Here is a 6806-nt window from a genome sequence, read left to right as displayed (position 1 = left end):
AGCATTTCAAACTCTTATCAAAATCTGCCTCTGCAATGGCTGAGTCCGCCTGCCGAGGAAAACAAAACAATCTTCTTGCTTATTGGAGAAACGCTGGATTGACTACAGTAACATCCTCTTGATGCAGAAAGATTTCACGACGCACATATTAAATCCTGGATGCACTTGCTGTGCTTTTCTAATTTTTAAGTCTCAGAATTAAAAAATAGAATAAAAAAACAATGATAGCAAAAATAGCATAACTAAAGGTCTAATGTTCATACAAATAAAACATTTCTTTTTCTTTCCTTTCTGTTTTCTCTCTTTTACAGTCCATCAAAATCCTGAGCAGTATTGACAAACCACACGAGCACAGGGTCTGACTGCATGATCAGCTGTCTGTGTCTACGCTACACCCTGTTAACCACAAGCAGTGTTAGAGCTAAATATATCTGCAATGCAGAAACGGTAGGTGCTATGTGGTATACAATTCTGATCAATTATAAAATATTTTTCTATCCTCAAATATAATAAATAAAAAAATTTGGTGCTGATCTCTGTCAGGCATGGTATCTGTCAGACTTACAGAACATAAAAGCTATCCTAAGTATACTGACCTAGATAGCACTAAGAAGACTTAAGCAGCGTACAAGCATACTCACTGTCAAAGCAAGCAAAACGAAACAATGATTGTCTAATCAAACTGAAAGCAACAACTCACTACCACAGTATGAATTCCAAAGTGCTACATACTGTATATGCACATCTCATGTTATTGGAAGATGCAAAGCTCCTTTGTTTTTTTTTTCCTCGGAGGCTTTTCTTAGCTACGGTTGCACAATGACATTCTGACATCATGGAGGTCAATGCAGATACTAAAGTGCTGTCGTCTTTAAGAAAAAAATAATTTTGAAATATTAAACCACAGCTGCAAAAATAATAATAATAATAATAAAAAATTTCACATCACCTACTTAACGTCTTTCTGTTACCTTCCGAGATTAATAGCATGCACATTGTTCAGCCGCATACGTTAAATTGGTATCACCCTCTGCAGAGAGTGCAAGAGTAATTGTGGGAATTAGATTTTTATAAATCAGTGTTAAAAAAAGCTTTTCTGGAAAAATTCAAAATACAATAAAATATTTTGCATATATAATGAAAAATCTACAGAGAAGAAAGCATTAAAAACTGCTAATCTGAATTTTTTTTTTAAATGCCTAATAAGCAAAACTGGTTTTATTTTCATTGTCACTGTGTCTCCAAAGGGGGAATGAAAGAACCATGCCACAGTTTACTATAACCTGAATTACCTTCCCAGAAGGCTAAACCATCAGGTGAGGTAAAACAAACCATAAGATCTACCTGTTTAGAGAGCAGAATCCCACACACACTATTTCAGTGACTTCTCACAGCTTCCTCTCTACCCGCAAATACCGCAAGCTGATACCCAACGCAGGAACAGAATTGTGAAGATTAATATGTTAGCTCTGAAAATATTTCACTGAAAGATTTCTTTAGGTAAATATTGTTTACCATATGTATAACTGAATATAAATGGTTTCTGACCAACTCCTGAAATAAATAGATCCTTGTGAGGCCAGATTTGTACAGAGAAGCACTCTCTTTCATTCGACCTGCCAATACATCTGAGAAAGAAAGCAGCCAAATTTTCAGCCACGTACTCTTTCTCTAGGAACCTGTGTACCCTATGATTTTTTTTTTCCTAAAAGAGCACCTGCTTTTAAAAGTGAAAACTAATACCAAGTATTGTGTTAAATCAGAAAATGTTGCACAGCAACAACTAGACTGCTCTATGTACATATTCACTTCTTGTAAAAAATAGACAATCTGATTTTGCTTTTTTCCCTCTTCTTTCTTTTTTAGTGATTAAATAGGTATCTACTTAATTTGGAGGTTTTTCTTTGGGAAGTTATTTGGCATTTTGTTCTCTTTCATTTTAAAGGCTGGGAATGAGATGATCCTAACAGTCAGTGCTTTAAAATATTCAGAATCCCCTTCCATAAATAGCACATCTGTCACACAGAAAGGAAACCCTGCCAGCAGAAAGGCAGACCAGACCAGGAAAAACAACTGCTATTCCAATACATGATTACAAAATAAGTTAGGATTTTAGCAACCCTTTATTTGGATTTTTGTTTGTTTGTTTGTTTTGAGTTTTTTTAAACTAAGAGCTGTCTGGTTATATACATGCCACCATATGAACTTTAAATTATGAATGTTAAATATGGATTTATTTTGATGTTTTTTTTAATGTTCATCTCTTAGTCAAATGTATACTATCAAGCTAGTCATGGCCTGTTTAAAACCATGGCAAAGCTCCTATAGATTTCAAGAAGGGACGATTTGGGCCTTATATAGCAGTCTGTTAGGTTTATGAGAAAGTTATGATATTACAATTTCAGAACCAAGTGATAGGTTTGTTTAAAGACAATGATTTTCAGCAAAAGACAGATTTCAGCGGAGTCTCACAACAAATATATCCGTTCCTGCATTCTTGAGGTTAGCATTCTCTTTCTCCCAGAGAAGTACTGTTCTGGGAGAGACACAGCAAGGTGTTTTGGGTTGTGTGAGTTAGGAAATGCTAAAAGCCTGCTGGCTGCGAACGCAGCAGAGGAATAAACATCTCACAGTGAAGAGGAGAGTGAGCTTGTCCAAATCTTTATGCTTACCTCTTGCTTTAATAGGCCATTTTCAGTGCTTAGTAATAATTTTCCAGGCTTAGATTTGCAATGATTTTGCTTCAGACTCAACATAATTTCAGTTCAGAAATCAGTCTAGGCCCTTCTACAGCTGCATGATACATGGCATAGTAAATAAATAAATTGAAAAAATTGCACTTGTAGGTTGCACAAAGTAGGCCCAAATTTTCAAGGTAGAGATATATTCACCCTGCATGGTATTTCTCAGTCAGAAACTCGGATTTAAGCTCTAACCTGATTTGTGCTAAAACTGTTATAGACCCAAGGCACTGGCTCTCCTGATCCTTGACTACAAAATTCCCTGCCTGTGCTGGGCCAGGACTATCTCAGCCCATGCTATGAGCTTGTGTCAGTTCTTTATTCAATTAGCTTAAAGTGAGGTTATTTCAAGTATCCTTGCTGGATCTCACAGGCCATTTGTGCTGCAACCTTTCCCACTTTCAAGCTTCCTACTTGTAAATATGCTTCCTCTTCCTCTATTTATCACCACTCAAGGGCAACAGCATCTAATCTCTCCTCACATACTATAGCTTATCAAAATTGGTGAGGAATGAGGAGTCCCAATGCCACTTTGTAGTGCAGCCTTCGCTTTGTGGTATATGGTTTCTTAAAGGAAAAGTCCTCCAGATTGATCATCTGGAGAGCAGAAGCAAAAGGAGATAGGGTATTGAAAGAAAGACTCACATAAAGTCCCTAAAACTGTACTGATTTTTGTCTGAAAGTATTGCCACACCTTGTCATGCTAAGAAGGAAATACATGAGGGTAGTCTGGTAGACTGGGAACTCTGCCAAGGACCAACCTCGTAGCAGTAAATATCTGGAAGACTAGCAGACTTTGAGAAAAAAGTGACAAACACTTTCAGTTTTATATGGATCAGCTCACTGCTGTCTTTATTCAACATGGGCCCACGCTGGGCCAAGAGAATAAATTGTCCCTCTACCCATAGAGGACACCCTGGATGTGGGAGTTACGCTTAGTAACGTATAAATGAACGAACGGACATACATACACTTGGGTTCATTCCTACCTCAGTACTTGCCTTTTTTTTTTTTTAAATTGTTTGTCAAGTAAACGAGCAACATACAGAAAACAAAGGACAGAATCAATCCCAGCCCTCAAGAAACTGTAGTCAACTGTTCTGTGATACCATCACTGCAAAGCAATGACAAGGGAACATGAAGCACAGCTGGGAATCCAGGGTGGGTGTTTCCAAAAGTGCATACCAGAACCGGCTACAGCCTTTCAACAAACCTGCTCTTGGAATGATTGTTTCAGCCTTTGAATTTAGCTGCATCAATTATATTTGTCTCATCATTCCACTAGTGCCATTGCAAAAAACACCTTGTTGATGAATACTCACTTTGAAATTAGAGTTACTTTGGAAAAGAAAAAACACACCCTTGATTATGAACTAAATTCTCTGACTTCACACTCACACTCAGGAAAGCATCTGTATACCAACACATTCAGGCTAGCAATAAACTCGCTGGTCAAATGCCTTCCGTCCAAAATCCTACTGCTCACTACATGACTGAGAAGCTACTTTCTTCAGTACTGAAACCTCAACTAGTTGTTGTCGGGCTGCAGAAAATAAGGGGGGGAAGGAAAAAAAGGACTGATGATAGAACCTCAACAGTTTGCCTTTCCAGAGCCAAAGTAAAGCACTTGTATACCTGATCCAGCTAACATGCCCTGGACTTCCATTTGTGTACACATCTAGCTCAAGTTGCCCCAGGGATACAGACTAAATCAGTTGAGTGTTGACAGTTTTCCCAGGCTTTCCCATAATTCCTTCTGTGTCTCTGTATGGCTAAACAAATTCTTCCATTATTTACTGGGACAGAAAACAGTTGTTCTTCGTTATTCCTATACATGATTTACAGACCTTCATTCTTAATTGCCACACTCACATAAACAGGCCATTGAAAATAGTATCTAAGTGGATTAAGATGCACATTCAAACTCCTGCTATTCCTGTTAGATGGGGTTGTTTTTCAGCACTACTGAATTAAAAGCAGAGCAGCATTTAAAGGCAATTCCTCTTATAAAAGGCAAATACTGAGATTCTACAAAAATAGCAAATATTTGAATATTATGAAATGTATTCTGATATACTGCATTGTATCAATGTGTTATGAATCTGCATTATGAAAAAGCATGGGCTTGCCTAAACTGAAGAATCACAGACAAGTCATGTATTGAGATATATTGACATGCTGTATATGCTTTTTTGTGAAACACTTCTAACAGCCACTTACAGTCTAGTACTCTATAAACTATAGACTAAACTAATCTTTAAGGATTAGAATACCTGGGATTCACTGTAAACAAACAGCAAAGAGAATTTCTTTAAAAACTGTAAATCTATCCATAGAATCTGAAGTGATGCCTTTATAGGTATTTGCACTCACCTCTACAGGTTGTACTTCTGTATTTTCCGTGTAACATGACACTCAAAATAGTTGGCAATAACAAGTAGCTTTGTCTTGCTTTTTCTCTGAATAGTGCTTTAATTACTGATGAGCATGGTATCTCCCTCTCATTATACCTCCTAAGGCCCTATTTGCTTTCTAAACTGCTGCCAGACACTATGCCAAAGGTTTCAGATTTCTGTCTCCTACCGCTCCTGGCTAATTTACCTGATTAATGAATTTAGGTATGGTATTTTTACTCTGTTCTTATCAATTTTATTTTTCTCTGTACTAAATGGCACAACTTGCTTGACACCCATACCTACATTTTTCCTGTGCTTCCCTCGTGTTGATGAGCATTTCCATGTTCACATCACCTATTTCTTCTCCTCCAGTTTTAAGGGACAGACTTTTCATTTAAAGAGTAACAGACTCAAGGATTTGATATGGAAGGAGGTTTCACTTAGTCACATAAAATCCTGGAGAGAGATACAGATATTTTAGCCAAATCATTCTTGTTAATACTAGACAGTAGACAAGAAGGGCAGTAAGAATTAGGTTGAAAAAAAGGAAGTTTCTCAGAGCAGTCAACATAAAATCCATTCTTTGCAAAAGGAAGTTCAGGCATTTTACATCTTCTTAGAAGTAAATCAGCAGAAAACTTCCTTTTATAAGCTCCTGATTAAAGTTACTTCTGAAACATATGACTTTAAGCAGGAACAGTTTTGTGGACATGGTCTCTCTCAATTACTGATTCCCCCCGCCTCCCAAAGTTTGAATAGGGACTACTCAGCTATTTTGAAGAAAAGGCAAGATGAGAATAACACACATTTCTCATTATTAAAAATATTAAGAAATCAAATTTGAATAATACAAGTACCAGAACAAGCAGGTGTAGAAAGCTTAAGTGTGTCAGCAGAGAGAAAATGTTTTGGAAGCTCCAAGAAAAGTGTTTAGCATTTGGTAAAATCAAATGTCACATAATAGGACAGAGAAATGTCACTTCCTAAAACGCATGTGTATAGATGACTGTCTCACAGCTCCAAACAGTCTAACAAACGTAGAACCAAAGCAACAAAAAAATCCATTTCAAGCTTACTTGCTCAAACTCAGCTATCCATTACGCTGCTAAGTGTGGGCTGCTCCTTGAGGCGTGCAGATCTGCTCAAACCATTTCTCCCAACCAGTCCAGTTGTGAAACTTGTTCCTTTGTGTTTCATCTGCCCTGACAAATGGGGGGGGGGGGGGAGTTCTAAGCCTTTGTCTTCCAACTGTTAACCTGGTATATGTAACCAAAACCCAAGAGCATTAATTATGAACCCCAGACTACTGATCTTTTCCTCCAATGGTATAGATTGAGATTTTTCTACTACCACTCTCTTATACTTCCACACTTACATCATTTCCACAGTTAAGTACTATTTATATTCCCAACTAGACAGGTACCTGATTTTAAGAAAGCTGTTCTACAAATCGCAGCTCTCTGAAGTCTGAACCAGTTCAGCCAGAACTGAGGTCAGTGTAAATGAGGCCCTGTTTAAAAAGCTTTCCATCCTAGATTACTTATGAAGTTACATCATTTCTCTTCGCACAAACTCCGCAGCTCTTCCGTGTTTCAGAACTGCAGCTGTTCTTCTGATGGTGTGAGTGAGTCAGGAAAAGAAATGGACACACTAGCAGAAAGTTGTATCC

General features: G+C 37.6%; 1 long non-coding RNA gene across 1 annotated transcript in view; it reads left to right on the top strand.

Annotated features, from left to right (window-relative positions):
* LOC142085845 (uncharacterized) overlaps positions 1–6806 on the top strand; it is a 35426-nt gene that overhangs the window by 13703 nt on the left and 14917 nt on the right. Inside the window, exon 3 of the long non-coding RNA XR_012674840.1 lies at positions 312–447. This is a non-coding gene — a long non-coding RNA (uncharacterized LOC142085845). The remainder of the gene's footprint in view (positions 1–311; positions 448–6806) is intronic.

This window comes from Calonectris borealis, chromosome 9 (genome assembly GCF_964195595.1).
Source record: "Calonectris borealis chromosome 9, bCalBor7.hap1.2, whole genome shotgun sequence".
NCBI classification, from domain to species: domain Eukaryota; kingdom Metazoa; phylum Chordata; class Aves; order Procellariiformes; family Procellariidae; genus Calonectris; species Calonectris borealis.
The sequence above is the reverse complement of the archived record's forward strand: the minus strand, read 5'-3'. Positions and strand labels throughout refer to the sequence as shown.